At 34.3% G+C, this 23148-nt stretch overlaps 1 protein-coding gene across 1 annotated transcript in view; it reads left to right on the top strand.

The window, feature by feature from the left end:
* CALCRL (calcitonin receptor like receptor) overlaps positions 1–23148 on the top strand; it is a 103248-nt gene that overhangs the window by 12629 nt on the left and 67471 nt on the right. The window contains exon 2 of the mRNA XM_042949407.1: positions 7359–7426. The gene's annotated coding sequence lies outside the window, so the exon portion shown is untranslated. The remainder of the gene's footprint in view (positions 1–7358; positions 7427–23148) is intronic.

Here is a 23148-nt window from a genome sequence, read left to right as displayed (position 1 = left end):
CTTTCTAAATGTAAAACCAAAGGACTATTTTATAACGTGAAATACATATTTATCATTAAATTAAGACATGATTTGTTTGAGAGCATCATGATGGATTTTCACAAAATACATCTTCTGAATTGACTCGACTCACAAATTATAACAACACTTGTTTTTCTAATGTAGATTCTCCATGTGTTGAGATTCATATAGTAAATTTTATTTTCTTTTAAAACTGAGGGCTAGTCATTCATTCACCTAGAAATATCATAATTAGGTTTTTTCTTCTGAGCCCAGATATTCATATCATCTATGAAAATGATAATTTTCCTTTGAGAAAGACTGATTCTCAAATTATGCTCATAGTATTCAGAGAAAATATGTATATAAAATGTGTTGTAGTTATCTTACTGTCTTTCAACATATTATCTAACAACTCACTGACTGAACTTTAAACCACAAGCAACAAGACTATTTGGATTAAACAACTCTCCATTTTAAAGGAAGTCTTGCTCAAAACATAAAAGTAAATTGTCAAATAGCTTCTCGTTTCAACCATCCTTTCCTATGCTTTAACTCTTTGAACTTCCTGACACTGTTGGATATGGTCATTATCAAATAATGTACTTATAATAAAATTTTTATTACAAAACATAAGTGATAACAATGCCCTTTAATAAACTGTATTTTTTTAAGGACTAGCCAGCATTCAATTTATTTCTGGTATGTTTATAGATAGCATAGCAAACCAATATTCTGCAACACATTTTCTTTGTCCCATGTAGCTTAAAATAGACAAAATTAATAATAATAAAATAAAGCTCAGACCAACAGAGTGACAATTTTTAATCTAGATGAGTTTGATGAAAAGGTGGAAAAGGCACTTAAAAATAAACTTTATATCAATAAAAGCCCTGACAGAATTTTAAATTCAAGTACTTTGCACTAAATTAGAGTACAGGGCAGCCTGGCTGGCCCAGTTGGTAGAGAATGTGGCTCTTGATCTCAGGGTTATAAGTTTGAGACCAAGTTTGGTGTAGACAAAATAAAAATAAATTGTTAATAAATAAATAAATACTTTCAAAAACCAGAGTGTGCAAATGACTAATTTCTTACAGTGAGCAGACATACATCATACGTTTTGAAGCTAGTATCTGTCCTTACAATGACAAATAGATATTCCCAGTAGTCTTTTTTTTCCCCCAGTAGTCTTATTCAGAAAGAAGCAGGGCCAAAATATTTGTTCTTTCTCATCTAGATTCAGCAGACACCACATATTGTTGAGAGCCTTTTCTAATAATGCTACCTTTAAGATGAAAAAGGCTGTTTTGAGGTTTGACTAACTGCCTGATGTAAAAAGTTGCTGTTGATTTAAAATAGTTTCACTAAATATTATAATTTGCTCTCCACTGCATAGTGGATTTGAATATATATCTTAATATTCATATATATTTTAGTAATTGTTAATCTTTTCTATCTGCTAGATCACCTTGACTGTGTTAAGTATCTCTATTCCAGGAGATTGATAGTAACACCAGAGACATACAATGTGAGCCTAAGCATAAAGGAATCTTAAATCAGTTTTGTAGTTCATGATGTTGTCCAAAATAAATGTTATTAACAGTTCCCTAATTAGTCCTATTTTAATGAATTCCCCTTTCTAACTGTCCTCACCTCACCTCTAACCTGTCCTCACCTTGGAGTAAATCCAGAACACTGCATTTTGTTACATGTCTGGTGACAATGTCTTTGGTAAATGGCAAGATGAAGGGTTTGGAGATTCACCCAGAAGTTGATGAAACAAGAAATGAAGAGAACAAGTTAGGAAGTGAAGGGCCAATCTGGAGAACAGAAAAAAAGAGAAGATTCAGAAAAATTTTCATTTACAGGATAAATATATATATGACTGTAGAATGTAATTAACTTAGTAATTACTGCTCACTGAGTAAAAGGAGTGAGAGACAGGATTTGAAAGTGAAATAAATTAGATCTAAAAACCAGGAGTGAAAAAGGTAGGAAAAGTGAGAGGATAAAGGAGAGGCAATAAAAGAAGATAAATTGGTCCATTAAGATACATTTTATTTGCCAGAAAGTTTAGGAAATAAAAAATCCAGCACTGAACTGCACAAATTGAGATGTGGAGACACTTTGGATACAAGGCCATGGAGGAAAAGTTAGTATGCAAATGCCTTTCAGCTGCTTGGTCTAACAGTTAAGATAAGAAAACTTTATCTGCCCTTTTGTTTGGGAAATTGGATTGAGGGTTAAGCCTAGAAGTTATTCCTTCTGATAAGAGGTGAGGAGTGTTCATGAGAAGTTGTAAGAAGCAAACACCACCTCCTGGATGATAATTGTGTTCTAAAGCTTGGACCCAACTGCTCAAGACAATGACTGTACTTTAAGGGTACATAGAGTCTGACCTACTGGCAAGTCTTAGTCTGTCTAGGACACCTTCTCAAAAGGCAGCCCAGAAGTTGGGCTGTATCCATCATACCACATTTAAAGCAGCAGAACTGTTTGGTAAAATATAACCTTGGCTCATTCTAAACCTTCCAAATCAGGCTGAGATGGCTCAGCCTATAGAGAGAAGAGATGCTTACATGATCCCTGTGTGTCCTGAAAACAGTTTTCTCTTTAGTGAACTCCGGATATGATGAGAATTAAGGTATAAAAACACAATTAAGTTCAAATTTATAATAACAAAATAAAAGCATGAACATGACCCATGTTTTAAATCAAGTAATTCTCTTTCTGAATGAAATAACAAGCATTAATTCACGTGAATTACACATAAATAACAAGACACATATATTACCTTCTCTTTTAATTTTGGCTTTCCTAATTATTAGTTTTGTGATTTAGGTGTGTATTTTCCCTGTCTGAACCATCTTAACTTAATGGTCTTGAGAACCAGGTAATAATCCAAAATACAACTTTACTGACCCTTTCCTCTTTCATTGGACTCGGGGATAAATACACATGCACACACATATATACATTAATTCAAGATATGCTCATCATTGGTGTTTCTTATTTTCCTCCATATCTGGAAAGTAACCTAAAATCAAATAGAATTCATATGCCTAAATCATATTTGTAAAAGTATGTGTTTAAATTGTGCATTGATTATGATTTAACTGTGAAATATTCCAAGGGGGTCTAATCTTAACAATATCTTGCCAAAAGGAAGTAAACTTTCAAATTGGATTAGTACTGGGGTGCCTGGGTGGCTCAGTAGCTTAAGCGACCAACTCTTGATTTGGCTCAGGTCATGATCTCACAATTCGTGAGTTTGAGCCCTACATAGGCCGCTGAGCTGATGACGTAGAGCCTACTTGGGATTCTCTCTCTCTCTCTCTCTCTCTCTCTCTCTCTGCCCCTACCCTGTTTGTCCTCTCTCTCTGTCTCTCTCACTCACAAAATAAGTAAAATAAACTTAAAAAACATTAAAAATTGGATCAGTACTATGTGAGACAGCTGCTCTCCCACCTAGTGCCTTGACCTATCCCAAATATATTGCATTTTGATATTCTGATACGTAAATCCACAAAAAATGCATAATTACAGAGAAAGAAATCATATTCTTCATACTGTTCTACAAAAATGTTTTATAACTAAAAAAAACTTATACATATAGCTGATTATGTATAGCACAAATATATTGTTTAAGTCAATAAATTCCTGTATACCTGGAATCCAGCTTGTCCGTCATGTTCCTCTCCATTAGGTCACACTTACAGCCCCAGCAGTAAACCATTACCCAAACTTGTACTAATCATTCCTTTGCTTTACTTTATGGCTTTACCACATACATATGTGTTTCTAAGCAATGCGTTATTTTGTTTTACTTTTATGAAAGTGGAATCACTCTGAATATAGTCTTCAGAGATTGCTTCTTTCATTCAGCATTTTGGAGATGCAGCCCTGTTAATGTATCTATGTAGCTGTGGTTCTTTCTTTTCACGGTTGCAGTGTTCTACTGTATGAATGTACCACAATGTATGTCCCTTTTCTCCTGCTGAGACATTTGGATTGCTTCCAACCATTTTACTATTGTAAACAATAAAGCAATGAACATATTTTTTACGAATCTCCTGGTACACATGTGTCTGAGTTTCTTCAGGGATTATAACTTACAAGTGGGGCTTTCAGGAATTTAGCAATTCAAATTGCTTGTACCAATTTATACTCTCATCAACAGTGTACGAAGTTTCCACTGCACCACATCCTTTCCAACACTTTGTATTACTGTCAAGATTTTAAATGGTTGCCAGTCTGGTGGGAGTAACTTAGTATCTCATTGTGGTTTTAATTTGCATTGTCCTGATTATGAATCACAGCAAATTTGTATGTAAAAAGAATTAAAATTTTTCTCAGAAACATTTGTTTTTAATTGGGTAGCAGTGACTTGATGTTGCAGAATTATGGTTAAGCCACTTTTGCTTATAATTATTTAAGAGAAGGACTATTTTGGGTTGGCTGGTCCAGGGAAAGGAAAAAGTGTTTTATAACTTTTAAAACTGGGAATGTATGAATAATATTTTTCACCATGAACAAGAACACAGACTGATAATGTGCAGAATTATATCTAACTCCCCATTTCCTTTATTCAAAAACCCCCACCAAAATATATATCAAAATCTCTTTTAAAAATAGAGGAAGAAAATGAGTAATTCCATTCAGATGCATGTGCACTTTTTCTTTAGTAGACTTTATTTTTTAAAAGCAGTTTTAGGTTCACAACAAAACTTAATGGAAGGAACAAAGATTACCCACACCCCCTGTCCCCACTCATGCACACCCTCCCTATCAACATACTGCACCATAGTATACTTGTTACAGTTGATGACCCTACAGTTGACACTTCATGATCACCCCAAATCCATACTTTACATTAGGGCGCACTCTTGGTGTTTAACATTCCACGACTTTGGACAAATGTATAATGACATGTGCTGTATGCTTTTTATAATCTTTTGAATAGTTAAAATCATTTATGGAGCTACCATATCTTGAAAGAATTAGTGTCTCTCTTTCTACTGTGGTAAAATTATTTTTTACACATAAAAACATTATAGAAGGCATTGGAATTTTTGTCTTTCACGTAATCCTTCATTTTGGAGATGATTACCCTTTTATGCCCATCAGCTGAATTTAACCAATATATTTCTCCCCTGTTCTAATTTCCTCTTAAAAAACATACTTAGGCTTGCATTTTTTTAGCTCAATTGTTGTGTTTCATCCTGGCATTATATAAAGAGGGTTTATCTATTATCCTTATTTGCTATATTTCTTTTCTGTGTTTTCAGGGTTTAGTTGATTTTGATTTCATTTTCTTCCTTTTTAAAAAAAAATATGTTTATTTATTCTCGAGAGATAGAGGGAGAGAGACAGAGTGTGAGTGGGGGAGGGGCACAGAAAGAGGGAGACACAACATCTGAAGCAGGCTCCAGGCTCTGAGCTGTCAGCATGGAGCCTGACGTGGGGCTCGAACCCATGAACCCAACTGTGAGATCGTGACCTAAGCTGAAGTCGGACACTCAACCAACTGAGCCACTCAAGTGCCCTCTTTGTATCTTTTCTTCTTGGATATTAATTAATCTTTGGTACTACAGATATGGATATTATGCAGAGGAAAGTGGAAGTAAGACTATGCTGACATTTATTATTAATAAGTACAACACATTTACTAATCAAAATTACCACATCAATAAATTTTCTGATAGCCAGAAGTGACTACTGACATATTTGTTCTTTTACTCACCCCAAATCACCAAAGGGTGAAAAGATTCTTTCATAGCATTTTCAGCTGGAATGAAAAATAAAATTTTTAGAACCATGCAGAAAAAAAAACAGTAGTCCTTTCTATTTCATGTGCTACTTTATAGCAAGTTGGGAAAATTCTCAAAGTAAACTTCAACTTTGAACCTTCTGAATTCCATAGATATGCCAGTAAAGCCTGAGACTGACAAGAGTTTCTATTTTTTCCAAAATAGCTTGTAGAAACTCCAGATTCTAAAAATGTGCAATGTTTGTTGGTGTAAAAATACACATCTCCTTAATCAGACCAGATCATGATCCTAATTGTAACATATATTACACACCTTATAATAATATATAATAAATTATTAAAATATGTGAAGATGTAAACATTTACAAAGTAATACAAAAACGTTTTTTGAGTCATGAAAGATTTGATTGCAGAGATTGCTTTTAACATAGCTTTCTTAGTACTTTTGACTTTTCATGTAAAAATCCCTATGACTTCATAGAAATCCTTGGCAATAATTCAAAGATTATCCTTAGAAGTAGCAACAAATAGGGATGTCTGGGTGGCTCAGTTGGTTGAGCATCTGACTCTTGATTTCAGCTCAGGACATGATCCCAGAATCCTGCATTGGAACCCCATGTAGGGCTCCACGCTGAGCATGGAGCCTGCTTGAGATTTTCTCTCTCTCTCTTTCTCTCTCACTTTCTCTCTCTGTCTCTCCCCTCCTCTGCCCCTCTCCCCCCTCATGTGCTTCCTCTCTCTCTCTCTAAACTAAAAAAAATTAAAAAATTTTTAAAAAGTAGCAACACATTGATGATCCATAAACTTAAGTTCAAAGTCCCTCAAATCACAATATGAACCATTGGAGGTACATAATTTGCAAACACAAATTTGACATCTTTGAAGTTCTATTAAGTCTAAATACCATGCAAATGCAAAGCAGGATAAACTCGATTATAGCTATATCTTGCCTTCAACATTAGTTTGAGTCTGGAAAGATGCATGTAAACTCCATTCATATACATTCTTTGTTTAGCAGTGGATGAATCTTACTTGTTGGTAATGTCCTATGTTTAAAGAAAGTTAAATGTTGTACTGTCATGATCTAGCCTCTGCCTCCCTCTTTGACAAGGTCTGTGACACTCTTTGCCCCTCATTCATTCCACTTCGATCACATGGGCCTACTTTTTATACTTTGAAACAGCTATGTCATTCCGTCCTCAGAACCATTCATCGAGTCATCCTGTCTTCTGGGAACAACCTTTCTCCTGAACATTCCAGAGCATCCACCTCTTCATACTGCTACGATCTTGAACAACAGGGACCATCCTCCATGTTTGTGCCTCTTAGAATCTCCATTCTTAAAAAATAAGGTGCCAAGAACAAAGTTCTTGATTACTTCTTGGTTAACATGGTGGCAACCTGGCAGCCTAAATGTGCCTGATACATCTCCTCCCAACTTCCCATTAAAGTTCAACATTTGAAATACAAGGTTTACGATTTTAACAAAAGAAGCACACTAGTATATAACTTTAAGTTAAAATCTCTAAAATCCCATTATTCACTAATAATATTAACAAATTCACAGGAATGTTCTCTTGTCATCCAGGGTTCTACGATGACACATCAACCACTTGTGATGCCACCTGTCAAATCTTTGGATGGCCCTACCTTCAGGTATTGCATACACTCCAAAAGAACATTCAGCCCCTAATGAAAGTAACATGTTGGATTTCCAGTGGAGTTGAGAATAATATGAACATGTTAATAATAGTAAGAAATATTTCACAGAATGATTCTTAATGTCAAATAACTTCTGAATAAAAGAAAACTTTGAAAGGTAGTCTAACAAAATACTGGTAAGGATAGACTTATGGACATCTGTCAAACTTATAAAGTCATTTCCTCAGGATCATCAGGTATGGATTTAGCCCTGAAGTTCTTATTTCCTTGACCAGAGAACTAGGGATGTTAAATTAATTTGAATGGGTCCAGCAGATATAGTAATATTAATAATCTGGTAGTATTTGCCACAAACATCACACACAAAGACACACATACACACACACATAATGTCTGCAGCTAAGCTTTTAATATTATAACTATACATATATATATATGTTTCTATATATACAATAGAAAACAAGTTATGTTTAACGTTATAAAATAATAGAGCTAGGTTGCTCATTTGAACTAACTTTGGCCTGTAAAGTTCGTTCTTTTGTGATTCACATAGTCACTGTTAGATTCCTATAAATGATTGTAAAACTTTCCTGTAATTGGAACATAAGAAGATATCATTTATAAATAAGGGAACAGGAAAATGGGGAAGTGGTGTAAGCTGTTTTAAAGATTTAAGTTGTTCTAGAGACTATTTTTTTGAAGTCCCTGGTCAAATAGTTTCCATTTCAATCCTGGGCATTAATTACAAGTTTCAGGGGGCATTGGTTCTTCCAGAAAGATTACTGGTATAGATGGACTTGTCTTCTTATTTATATTTAGCATTATAGTTCCATGTCAGATAACATGGAACTGTTATTATGCAATTATTATTACACCTCACAACCCTCTTCCTGACAAAATTAAAGTGGTTTTCCTGTCCTAACTTATTTTTAGACTGCAAAGTATTTAACAATTAATCATGTTTCATCCTGATAAACTATAAGAACATTAATGAAAAAGGCTTCTAAATAATTTTATCTTGAATTCAAAGCTAAGTGACATAATTCCTTCTTCTGATTTTTAAATTCCGAAGTAATTCTGCTGGACCCAAAAATAGACTCTCTATAATTATTCTTTTTCCCACAGCATGTCTTTGGGAACTCATCATTGTTGTTCTGTCCTTTTATGTGTCAGCTTCCTCTGCACATTACATTTTATATGACTCACTGTTCCTTAAAACAAGGCTTGAATGCTCAAAATGCCTAATTACATCTGACAGCTGGATTTTTCTCCCTGAACTTTTTTATGTGAAGTGGAGCCAGATCAATTTTTATAAGCCCCAATTATGAAGACATATAGGAAAGAGCACAAAATGGAAGAAAATTCACTTAACTAGGCAAGAGCTGATCTTGACCTCTACCATCTGTGTGTACTAGTCATCTTCTTGTGAAAATTAAAAGTATTACACAATATTTTTCTGTCTTTCCAACTTATAAATTTTAACATGTATTGGATAGTGTGAAAGAGATAGATTGGAAGTGGCTTGAAAATGAAAGGTACAAATATAAACTGTTTTCTGTTCATTAGATTGATCTCTGACTTGCAGAGTATTGGTAAGATTCTTTGTGAGCAGTCAATTGCCTCTTTTGTAGTTTTTAAAATTTTATTTCCAACAAGTACAGTTCAAGGTGAATGTGTGTTTATTTTTTTTTTAATTTTTTTTTTTAACTTTTATTTATTTTTGAGACAGAAAGAGACAGAGCACGAACGGGGGAGGGTCAGAGAGAGGGAGACACAGAATCTGAAACAGGCTCCAGGCTCTGAGCTCTCAGCACAGAGCCCGACGCGGGGCTCGAACTCATGGACCACGAGATCGTGACCTGAGCCGAAGTCGGACGCTTAACCGACTGAGCCACCCAGGTGCCCCGGTGAATGTGTGTTTAAATTCCTGCACGAAAGAGGCTGAATGATTGTCTCTGGGGAGATTAAAAAATATAACAGAGAATCAGAATTGCGGTTTGCCATCATATTAGCTTGACTCATATATGATTTAATTTTAACCTCATGAAAGCAGCACAGAAGTGAGACTTTGAAAATTCTTGGTCTTAGATCATATACCATGGCTGTGGGATACGAGGCAAAAAGTCTCCTAAACTCCTACCTTCCAAATCTGTAAAATGAACAGGTTACACTATAAAACTTCTCAGGTCCATTCAGCTCTAAGATTTTGGGACCTCTGACCCTAATTATTCTGAATTAAAGATAGGAACTGGAGATAGAATACTATCTGAAGTTATTGGTAACAAATAAAGTGATTTGTAATAGCTCATTTCTAACTTTGAATATTTTTGCCCTGCTTTATTTAGATAATCATTGATTATACTCTGAAATATGACAGATGGTTAAGAGGTGGGAAAGAGAAAAAAGGAGAATATCTCTGGCTAGATTGAATTCAGGAAATAGAAGGATCTGTTTCCGGTTATCATTAAAATTTAATAATCTTCCTAAAAATTCTTTATGCCTCCAACATAGCAACAATATTAACTTTTAAATTTCTGACACTTTAATAGTCCACTTTCACATTGAAATCTTAATCCAACTAGCACTGAATCTCAGATATAATTTTTTCCTCCAAATTGATGGACAGTTGTACCAACACTTTGTATTAAATAGTTAATCTTTTCTATTACTGATTTGAAACTTAACTACATTGTTATATTTACTAAATTCTAGTAAAATTATTTTGGATTCAAAGGTCCATTTGTCTTGTTACTTGTTCAGTTAAACTTCAGAATTATTCATTACCTTGATTGTATATTCATTACCTTGATTTATAGATTATTTGGGAAACAATTAAACATCTTCATACATTTTAGTTTTGCATCTATTAAAACAAACGTCTATTTAGGGTGCCAGGGTGGCTCAGTCGGTTAAGTGTCTGACCTGCTCAGGTCATGATCTCACAGTCCGTGAGTTGGAGTCTGGTATCGGGCTCTGTGCTGACAGCTCAGAGCCTGGAGCCTGCTTCAGATTCTGTGTCTCCCTCTCTCTCTGCCCCTCCCCCTCTTGCGCTCTCTCTCTCAAAAATAAATAAATAAACAATAAAAAATTGAAAAAATTATAATAAACATTTAAAAAAATTAAGAAAATCTTATTTTTCAGCAAATAGTTCAGAGAATCAGTAGTGAGTCAGTTTGATTAGAACAGTAGGAAGTAAATTAAGGTAAATCTGAAACTCAATGTTTGTAAACTGTATTAAAATACTCCAGAAAAATTATATCTTCAGTCTTTGGAACTATGCTCAATAGATCAACTCCATCCATGACTGTCTTACCATCCTTTGTAAGTTTTATTGCACACTATCCTATTGCTCAGAGCCAAATATAGATAAACAAAATATAGATAATTTTTCTAAGAGATATGATTAAGGATCTATTATAAAAATAGGTATTAAGACATACAAAATATATTTTTAAATGTAATTTTTTAAAGAATCAAAAGATGTAATTTCTAATAGACAGTATGTTCCCCAAAATACCTGTCCTCATCTTGCTATGTACTTACAGAGCCATGTTTCCAAGAAAAATGATTCAAATAAAAATTACGAATTCAACAAAATGAATTAAATTTTTTTAATGTTTATTTACTTTTTTTGAGAGACATAGACAGAGTGTGTGGGGGGGAGGGAGAGAGAGAGAGGAAGACACAGAATCTGAAAAAGGCTCCAGGCTCTGAGCTGTCAGCAGAGTCCAAGTTGGGGCATGAACCCATGACCTGTGAGATCGTGACCTGAGCCGTAGTCAGACACTTAATGACTGAGCCGCTCAGATGCCCCTCAACAAAATGAATTCAGCCCAACTGATGAGGAACCTTTGCTATATATATACTTGTCATTTATGTTATCACATGCAAAATTGAGAATGAATCTAACACCCATCTCAAAATTCAGTGTTATTATGGATCAAGTGCCTTGGTGTCCTTTATGAATATGCTTTTCTGAAAACTCCTTGCTAATTCACTTTTAACTAAACTGTCTTTTAGTGCCTAAAGTTGTTCTATTTTGTATTGGTCCCTGAAATAGCCCTTTGATCTCCATAAAAAATTGTGTTCATATAAATTGCTTTAGAACATAGTAAACTTCATTGCAGATTTTCATAATGAAAAATTCAGGAGAGGTTGCTATGCTAGCAATGAAAACTTCAAATCACTTCAAATCAAATGGTAGACATCACCATTTTTAAAATGTCACTTGTCCTCTCAATATCATATCTACTTCCTGCCTCTCTCCATCTTTTTGGATCCACTCTGCCTTTATTCCTTCTGTTCATCACTCATTTGCCTGATTCCTTTCCAGGAGGTACAATACTACATTTTCTTTCTTTCTTTTTTTTTTTTTTTTAATGTTTATTTATTTTTGAGAGAGACAGAACACGCGTGGGGGAGGGGTACAGAGAGAGGGAGACACAGAATCTGAAGCAGGCTCCAGGCTCCGAGCTGTCAGCACACAGCCCGATGCGGGGCTTGAACTCATGAGCTGTGAGATCATGACCTGACCCGAAGTCAGATGCTCAACCCACTGACCCACCCAGGCACTCCATCAATACTACATTTTCTAATCCAGATTGGTGAAAAGGAGATTTCTTCTTATTTGAGCACCTGCTAACATTCATAGCCATGTGCCTGCTCTACTCCAACTGTTATTTTTACTATTATTTATTAAGATTTTATTTATTTTTTAAAGAATCTCTACACCCATTATGGGGCTCAAACTCACAACCCTGAGATTAAGAGTAGCATGCTCCACTGACTGAGACAGCCAGGCACCCCAGTGTCATTTTTAATGTATTTTATATATTAAAAAAAACAACACAGTTATTTTCCTAAGAGGATTTCTGATGACAGTGCTAGAATAATCATTATTTAATATGTTATGATAATTTTCATACTTACTAATATTTAATTTAATAGATAAAAAATAAGTTGTTGAAATGTACAGGAATCATGCTATATGCAGTATAAATACGAAAAATTTTAAAAAATCGTTTCCTTATCATTTGTTCCTTTTCACGTTTGCTTTATGTTAAATTACAGTTTAAGTCTTAATCATTTTTCTGACCACAGTACCCAGCATAATGGTTCTCAAACACAATATAGTTTTATTTACAGTAGAATTGCATTTCATCATTTAATATGTCTTACATATTAGACATATCACTTTAGACTAGTGATCTACAAACTGGGGTATGGATACCCCTAAGGGGTAGGCAGAAATAGCTTGTTTTACAGAAATCAATTCTAGATCTTTAACTTTCATTTGAACCCCATCCTAAGTCTTGTCATTACAAAATTCCAAACGTCCAAGCTTTAGGCAAGTTCTTCATTTTTACCTCTCCTTTCTTATAGTCTTACTTCTTTACACACACATGCATTCTTTCACCTGTCTGAGTCTTACTACAAAGCATTTCTGCAAAGTGTAACAATCCCGTAGGCCACAAATGAGGATAGGCACAATCCACACATTGGTTTTGCCAAGCCTCCTTCAAAATGAACTCCCCCCTCTCTTCATCTCATTAATTGATGTATTTATAATAAAGTTTTACTTTTTTTGTTTAAAAATCATGTGTCAAAATTTATAATACATTTACTATGATTTGATCTAGAGTATCAACTCTAGAGCCAAACTACCTGGTTCAAATCCTGAGTCAACCACTTTTTAATCACTTGGTAAAATTAATAAACCTACTTGTACCTCAGTTTCCTCACAGGTAAACCTAAGAAAAACATAATACCTACTATACATGTTTTTAATAATGTGATCATAAAGTCTGAAAACCTAAATATTACTTTTTTAACTATTATAATATAAATGAGAAAATAATTTATTATGTATAATTTATGTATCCAGACTTAGTGGTTTCTCTGTATATAAATATATAGATAGAAGTAGAGAGAGAGGTATTTAGTACTTGGAATTTAGTAAACCTTTAAAAAGTGTTAGTTACTATAATATCTACATCGTCATTATTTCTAAAAAAAAAAAAATCGTAATGGTAATGCAATCATGTAGGATTTTTAAAAACATTCATTGACAGTCATTTGGACAGGAATTTTAGTTTTTATTTTAGAGAGAAAGAGTGTGAAGGGGGAGAGGGGCAGAGGGAGAGGGAGAGAGAATCTTAAGCAGCTGTCCCCACCCAATGTAGGGCTTGATCTCATGACCCTGGGATCAGAACTTGAGCCAAAATCAAGTTATTCAACACACTGAGACACCCAGGTGCCCCAGGAAATTTCACCAAGGTATGTATTTTGTTGCATAGAGGATTTTGAGCAGGGAAGACTTCATTGAAAATGTTCTATGAAAAGATTAGGAGAGGTTTGCATAGTAGCCATGCAAACACGTCAAAGGAAAAGGAAAAACACCATGGTTCTTAAAATGTCACCTGCTCACTCAATGATCAGTTTTCTCTCTCTTTCTGGCTTAATTACAACAAGATTAACTGAATCTGGGGTAATGTGACTAGATACTATAGATCACACAGAAATGAGCTGTTGGTGCTGCTAGTAAGCAAATAAATATAAGGCTCTGTAAGCAATGCATTGAAACATACCAAAAAGGTTTCTCTTTTGTTGTTAAGGACAATAAATTATAAGGAGGTTAAGAAAGTTCCTTTACAACTGGGGCTTATAATTCTCTGTGTAATAATTTATATTTGCAATTTATGATCATTAACAAATAGCTTACTTTTATTATTTTTGATAATGATACATTTGCAAAAACATAAGAGGGTGCCATTAGATGCAGGAAAACTCCATAATCTTTTACCAAGATGCATTGACTCAGCAATAAGTTGAACAGAGAGTCCTATATTGAAGGAATTTTTATGATATTCGAATTGTTCAGTGGGATAGTCCCATACTTATGATTAAGAATCAGGCCCTTCAGGCCAAATCTCAACCAGAGTCCATCAGACTTCAGATGAATTCTAATAGTGGATGGGGTGTGGATTTCCCCTATGTAGGAAAACCCCATGTTAAAAAAAAGAAAGCATCTCCCTACCCTGCCAACCAAAAACCTTGTTTGTTTCACTAAGCTATTTTATTATTGTTTCATTTGTCTTCCATCCTATCTCCCAGGCCTTTCTTAAACTTCCTTTCAAAGCAAATTAGTTATCTTTTTATGGAATATATCAATTTTGACAAAATCTTTTCCTCTTCCTGAAATGTGCAAACCCTAGCTTGAATGTGACAAAGTAAAATTATCAATCAGATTAGGCCACTTCATTTATACCTATCAAGGTTATAAATGAGCTAGCTCTTAGCCAGTGCTTCCTAAACTGTCCATATTTATATATTTCTGAGGTTATCTCATTTTCTGTTTATGTTACTCCATCAGTCACAGTATACTTATAAATGCCAGATGGGCAAGTCCTCCACATTTTGTGGCTTGTTCCATTAATGTATAAGTCCTGCTAATGTTATATTTAATGATACATCTTTATATGTTTGCTAATTATTTAAAAAATGAAAAACATTTACATGTATCGCTTCCTGTAAAAGTGAGCAAATTTCTACCTAAAGTAGTGGGAAAATGCCTAGGACCTAGGAATTAAAAAAGGATGTGGCATATGAGGAAAGTACAGTTATTTATTGTATTTTACAGGAAATTCCTGCTGTGGCTAAAAGTTCTTTGCTCTCTCAAACTGCTGTAGATATAAGACAAAGGGAAACCCACACAAATCATTGTACCTTTTAATAGGCTGAATCTAAAGTTTGCCTGCCATGAGAAACAGACTGTTAGAAACAGGCTCTGGATTTAAAGGAAACTAAAGCTGTGATTCATAAGTCTGGCAAATAGACCTGGCGACAATTAGTTAACTCCAACCAGCCTTTAGACCCATTTTTATTGTTTTAAACTGTTTTACATGACACCAAAACCTCCAGAAGAAAATTCAACATTTCTGTCAAATGTTTTGTCTACATGACCTGAAAGAGTAACAGAAATTTAAGTAACCAATAACTATCAATTCCAATTATAAAAAATTACCTCATTGGTCAGCTCCACATTTTAAAAACCAATTTGGCTATTGCTAAATGAGGCTTTCAGCAGGAGAGTCCCTCCTGATAAGAAAAAAAATGCCGTGCTGAATTTATTATTTTTTTATTATCACACAAATAGAGTAAAGTTGTTTTTCACATTTACTATATAGTTGGTAACAAATTCCAACTTCAAATCATTTGGGGATTCCACCTTATAGAGTGTGTTAATCTTAGTTACTTATTTCCAGAAGAAGTTTATTAGTCCTTATTTACTCTCCATTTTTCCCAACCTCTTTGGCCATGCAATAAATGATCCAGAAAACAGTGCCCTGACACAGGCTGCCACACCACTGGGAGCACTAATACACATATACACATAAAATCACAACATACTTTAGAATTAATTTTCCCATCATAAGCATCAATTTTCTGAATCATAGCAGACTTTAGAATTTATGATTATTGCCAGGTCATAAAAATAGTCCTCAACATGAAGCGCCTGGGTGGCTCAGTCAGTTAAACATCCAACTCTTGATTTCGGCTCAGGTCGTGAGATCCAGCCCTATGTCAGGCTCCGCGCTAACAGGGGACACTTTCTCTTTCTTTCTCTCAAAATAAATAAACACTTAAAAAATATTTCTCAACATTATCCTATTAAGTCTTGTGTTTTCTTTGCAAAGGAGAAATAATATTGAATTCTTCTATAACATCTCAGATGCTACATGACATTTGATAGAATATCTGGTGGAAAATTACATACAAATAACCAACTGAGCCACCCAGGAACCCCTCACAAGATATATTAAATTAAAATCACAGACTATCTTTTGGGTTTACATTTTGTAATGCCTGGTTTGGAAAGGTCTATATATCTGTAGCCAGAGAAAATTCTTCTATTACATTTTATTATTATTGTCTATTCCTGTCTTTGAAGATCAAATTTATCTTTGCATAATTTTATTAGTGAATCAAGGAATATCCACGTTTTCTCTGATAAGTCCTATCTATCATAATGTGAATTGTAATTTCTATTCTTTCTATAACTTGGAAGTCTTTGGTGCCACTTCTGGCCATAGAGCTTTAAAATGCCCTATTTTCACTATTCTAATACATTAGCTTTATTGTTCTATAGGACCAGAAGTATCCTTACAATTTTTTGATACAACCCCTACAGTTTTTAAATGAAAAACAGAGAAGCAGGCAAATAAAAAGATTGGTTAAAAGAAAGAAAATAGTAATCTGGTGTCACAACCAAAATAAGGACCTACTTCTCTTCAATATATTTATATTGACTATTCTATACGATGACTACAAACCACCTAATCATGCCGTTTAGAAGTTATCTATAAGCAACACTCCATTTTTCACAAAACTTAATTTTTCTCCATCTTCTTCTGGATGGTCTCTATATTGTCAACATGACACTAAGCATTCTCTGATATTTATTCTAGGATATTGTTAGATTTGATAAAACCATTTCACGATGCCCCCATTCACATTCTGTTAAATCTGAACTTTGGGGTTCATAACCACTCTAGTGTCCATTGAATTTGTCAAGTTATTTTCTAACTGGGGTCACATAATGTGCTGATGTACTGTAAACTTGAGGATAGTTGTTGCCTCAAGATCTCTCATGCAATTTTATTTTATTTTATTTTTTTTTCAACATTTTTTTTTTTTATTTATTTTTGGGACAGAGAGAGACACAGCATGAACGGGGGAGGGGCAGAGAGAGAGGGAGACACAGAATCGGAAACAGGCTCCAGGCTCCGAGCCATCAGCCCAGAGCCTGACGCGGGGCTCGAACTCACGGACCGCGAGATCGTGACCTGGCTGAAGTCGGACGCTCAACCGACTGCGCCACCCAGGCGCCCCTCTCATGCAATTTTAATGCAAACTCTGTTCAAATAAGTAGCGCGATTGATATCTCTGTTGAAAAAAATTTGACCTGTCAAGTTTCTGAAACTGCTCTCCATATCCTGACATGATGAAAATGCTACTCAATTAACACACACATGTGCATAGAGACTTTGTGGCCACTGTGTCTTTTCCAGGTCTCTCAATGGCCATTTTATTGTATTTTTCTCTCTTTATGTGGCAACATATTTAGCACCAGGGCCTTAAGAAACTCATTAGGCAGTGAGTTTTTATATTGAAAAAGGATTGTGATAAAATATATTCTTCACAGAAGGTAAAACCAGACTCTTACCAGGGGCATCAAGCTGACTTCAAACATCGGTGGAATAGACAAAAGACTAAGCAGAGATTCTGTTCATTAAATGTAACTCGTTTAAGTCATTTGGTTTTTAAATCTGCCTAAACCCATATGGAAATATATATTTTCTAAAAATGCTAATTTTTAACTGAAATCTCAGTAATAAAGAACACATGACCATTTGTGTATATAATTAGTTGTTCACATTTCATCTTGAAAATGCTGTTAGCTCAGTTCCCAGGGCTTTGCATATCCAGGATGATTTTCCTGAGACAGCATAGGGTAACAAATAGGAATTTGGGTTAGGGGACATGTTTCTAGTCTGTTCTTTGCCTCTGAGCAGCTGTGCTAATGTGGTCAAGACATTTCACTTCCCTGGTCCTGAGTGTCCTCATCTATAAATTAAAGGTTTTTGGACCTAACTAATCTTGTTTATATTGTGAAATGATGATATTTAAACAAAATAACAAACAAAAACTGCATATAGTTGGTTCTCATCAAGTAACAGCTTTTGTTACTATTATGGTTATTATTATTAATGAAACCATTAGGTCCTTCTAACTTTAATTGCTGTGAATGGCATTGAGTTAAGTGTTTTGGCTGACAGTGTTCTGTTCTGAATTGTTTCAACAGTCTGTGTTTCACTAGAATTGTGTGCAAAAACATGGGTACTTACTGGGTGTATAATTAACGTCAAGATAAAATACTGAGCTAAAAGTATCTTCTATGATTAATTCTCCTAAACTGTCAACTGGTCACACATGTATGGCTTATCCAAAAGATACTTACTACATCATCTTCCAACTCATGTTACATACTTTATTGCTAATTCTGAAAAAAAAAAAAAAAAGTACTTCCTGGTATCAGAAAGATCTCAAATTGTATGTGATTGCTCATAAAATTAACAATTTCAAGGCAGAAGTTGCACAGTATTATTTAATATGGTCCATTTTTTTTTCTTGAAGAATACTCTAAAGCTCTTAATACAAGCAAAGAAACCAAGTTAAATGTAAAAGAATATTAAGGATTATTTATTTTACTATCCTAGTAAGAAAATGCTTCACAAACATGATCTTTTAGTGATGGTTTTGTTGGGTGGGAGGGGCAGAAGTGCTTCATATAAGCTTTAAAATAGTACTAATAAATGTCAATATAGCCAGTGACTATTAGGGGGAGTGAAATATATCAGGTTCCAGAGGTAGTTCTGGTTAACAGTGTATGTTTAAGAGTAAGAGTCTCAGGTTAGAATCCTTGCTTACTTCATTAGTGAGATTACTTTGAGCTTTCATTTCCTTATCTGGAAAAAATAAGACAGAGAATATCATAATTTGTTACCTTCAGAATTGAATATGATAGTATGCTTATAATACCTAAGACAGTGTTTAGCGTGCAGTGAACAATAAATGGTAGCTATTACTATGTAAATTATTTTATAATCCTGATTTCAATACTTATAAATAACATCAGATTAAACCTTGGTTTATAGTAATTTATTTCCTACTATTTAGTTTTGATATTTTGGTAATAGATTATTGAATGCTACCTCATTGAATTCTTGGCAATTTCTGCTTTCCTTTTATTAATTAGAGGAACCAGGATGAGATGCCTGGTCCAAACACCCTTCTTTCACCCACTTCCTACTACCCTCCACTGTTATCCCTATGCTTGAAAATATACTGAGGAATGTTGAATGTTGCTAAAGAAAGAAACAGGAGGTTGTTTTGTTTTGTCTTCTGAGACATAATCTATGATGAGGAAGACATAAAGACTCAGAGTATCGCATGGCACCTATACTTTATTGGAAATTTGAATTGGTTTGGAGATTCTAAGGACCTGAAGATGCAGACAACATTTTCATGAGAAAATTAGTAAAACTCTGGAAAGGACTTGTGCTGTCTTAGGGCCCAAGTGGCAATGGCAGCAGAGGATAAAGTTAGAGGTCATTTTCTACCATTTCTATATAGAACACAGAAGGACTATGGCACCTTGAGAAGTGAAGACTTTGAGAGGATTAGGTTATAGTCTTTGTGACATTATTGTCAAATTGAAGTAGTAAGACATGGCAAGATGAAGGTCACTGAAAGTGATTCTAAGGGCAGAGAGAATAGACAAAGAAAGTCAGAGTGCTAGGGAAAGAATGGTGTGGGTTGGTCCTATGAAAGAGACTGGCTTGCAAAGCATCCCCTTAGGGATTTCAAGAGACACTTGAGACTTTGCAGGATGCTGGAGGTCCAGTGTTCTAAGGTGCAGACAAAATCAGAAATTTGTGAGTTATTGATAACATGACTTGATATCCAGAGGCTTTTGGGGTCCAACAAGTTTTCAGTCACAAGAATAAGAGTTTATGTAGTCTTAGTCTCTATTTAGTCTTATTTATAACTAAGATATTTCAATAGTATGGAACCAAGAGTAGGTTTCAAAGTGTTTGGATTTATGGAAATAATAAGTGAACTATGGGATTAGCTACTTGACTTTAAGTATCTTGTGGTTTCATGTGAATCATCTGGCAATAAACAAAGTGTGTGATATTTCCTAATAAAGTTATTTTCAGAAAGGAAAAAATGAGCATAGCTTCTTCCACATGGGAGGTCTTGCTACGGCTCTATATAACCCTAAGGATTAATCTGTTCATGGCTTAGATATTTATACCTAAGAACACAACATGTAAATTCTTGTTAAGTCCACAGTCACAAGTCAGCATTTAGTGGTTCAAGGGAAACTCAAATGGCTTTGAAACCCTTAACTCAATTGTTTCTTAAAACCCATGCAAAGCATTCAGTATTTGATATAAGTGTACTTATACTCCTAAACACATATTATTGATATACTTATGTGTAAATAATCTAAGATTACATATTATAAATGCTATTTCATTTCTTATCTGAACACTAGCCTTCCCCCATACCTCTACTCACTTATAGCCCTCTCCTGTACATTTCAAAATTCTTTTTTCTTTTCCTCAAGATACCACTCAAATATATACACTCTTGAAAAGTAAATTCATATTGTTCATTATTTTCCTGCTGGAAGTACTTGACAAGAATCCATAGTTAGTTTCAACGTATTCTTTGAATAGATTTATTTTTTTATTTTTTATTTTTTTGCCCTGCCGAGCTCTTTGTAGTTCTTTGTAGGCAAACACATGAAAGTTGGCAAAGGCATCATGCTCTTTACCACAGGGACAGCTGCTTCTCCAGTACTAGTCCACTTCTTTTCTTTTAAAAGTTTTTGAAAAGAAGAAGCACTATAATTATGATCATTAGCCTATTTGAGCTCTACTTTCAACCAATTTCATTATAATGTTATCATTACATTTTGAGAAAATAGTTGTTCAATAAATACGACATTTTTCCAAGATATGCATTATGAACATTAAGTCATAATCTCATGAAAAAACTTTGATATCTTCTGTAACTAGTTCATTAGATGATTATTTTAATCAAACTGATTCTTGATACAAAAGACAAACTTCTGTCTTATATTCACTACCCTGGAAAGATATGATCTTTTAAAAACATGAAATAACAGATTTGATTAACCTCAACCACTCCATGAAAATGATTTTTAATGTTCTTATTTTGAAAGCTCTCTCAGAAATGTTAGCATCTATTTCATTTTATAGATTTTGGAATCACAATTGAAGATTCAATGATCAGTAGAGGAAACAGAAGGTGAGTTGGCATATGAGCCTAGCTCTGCTTCCAAAAAGATGAGCATGTGACTCTAGAACTAAGAGTTATTAATCACAGCATTTTCCAAACTACTATATTTTTTTTTTTGTAATTTTTTAAGTTTATTTTATTTATTTTGAAACAGAGAGACAGAGAGAGAGAGAGAGAGAGCATGGGAGGGGCAGAGAGAGAGAGAGGGAGACAGAGAGAATCCCAAGCAGGCTCTGCATTGTCAGCATGGAGCCTGATGCAGGGCTAGAACTCATAAACCATGAGATCATGACCTGAGCCAAGATCAAGAGTTAGACACTTAACTCACTAAGCAACCCAGGTGCCCCTAAACTGCTATATTTAATGCTTAATATTATGATATTCATCTTTATAATGCCTTCAGGCAGATGTCACAGATCCTTTTGAGATAAATTTATGCCTCTAGTTAAAACATTCTAAGGAAGGCCTTTTTAATGCATTTTAATTTAACCTCACATATAGTATTTTCTTAACACAAATTGTTCTTTTGCAAATTAAAATATATTTCTTTGTTCTAAATTTTGAATAAATGAAATGGCCTATTCATCAATCAGAAAGTGTTTAAAATAAGATAATTTTTATAATACCATTTATAAAGCTCTTAGAAATTTTTCTCTAGGTTTCACTTTAGATTCAAGCTCTGAGAACCAACTAAAACCTAACTGTATTAGTCTTCTAGGGCTGCCATAAAAAAATAACAGACTGGGAGGCTTCACAAATTAATTTTCTCACAGTTCTGGATGCTGGAAGTTCAAGATTAAGGTGTTGGCTGCTTTGGTTTCTCTTTAGGCCCCCCTTTTGGGCTTGTAGATGTCCACCTTCTCACCGTGTCCTCACATGGCCTTTTCTCTGTGTGTACGCATCCCTGGTGTCTCTTCCAGTTCCCCACTTATGACCTCATTTAACCTTAATTACCTCCTCAATTGAGGGCCATATTTCCAAATATGGTCACCATTTGGATTAGGGCTTCAACATATAAATTTTTGGAAAAAAACAATTTAGTCCATAATACCAACAATTTCTAAGAAATTATTTCAAAGAAGGTGGAAGAGATAAGAATTATTTTAAAAATTTAGAATCTCTAAGTAAAAAGTAATCATCCATGTCTTCTATATGCCAATGACTCCAAAATTAAAATTGTTATGTATGAACTTCTTACACATCAGCCCTTCAAAATGAATTCTTCAGCCAAATATTTCATGAACTATTTATAATTGGAAACCCTTTTATGACTCAATGTCAAATTGATGCCAGAGACACTATTAGTTTCCTACCAGAGATACTATTAAATGCCACAGCAGTTTATGAAAATTTTTCTATATATTAGTATGCATACTTTTCGGATTTATACTCTTCCTCAGATTCTTCAAAAAGATTTCTCTTTCCTTGGTTCTTCAATGTTTTTCAATTATGCCCCTTTTCAAAATTTTTGTTTGTTTGCTGATCATTACATTAAAATAGATCTGCTTGTGGACATACACATTTTAAGAGGTGACCTTAGCTTGTTCTTTATTCTCTACGGTTTCACCAAAATCTCTTTCCTCTTTTTAGGTCAGGAATTTAAAGACAAGCCTGTAGGCCCTGATTTTAGCCAAATTCCCAACATTTAGGGAGCATTTATGTAAACATTTATCTAGATTTTTCTAATGTGGAATTGTCTCATACCCTATATCACATGTCTTGTTATCTGGAGCTCTTACACTTTGACAAGTAGAATTCATAAAAACCTCTTCTCCAGGAAGAAACAAATGTATTGTCTCTATAGTGGCTCTTTGTTACTTCAT

The sequence above is a fragment of the Panthera leo genome, chromosome C1 (genome assembly GCF_018350215.1).
Source record: "Panthera leo isolate Ple1 chromosome C1, P.leo_Ple1_pat1.1, whole genome shotgun sequence".
Lineage (NCBI taxonomy): Eukaryota > Metazoa > Chordata > Mammalia > Carnivora > Felidae > Panthera > Panthera leo.
The sequence above is the reverse complement of the archived record's forward strand: the minus strand, read 5'-3'. Positions and strand labels throughout refer to the sequence as shown.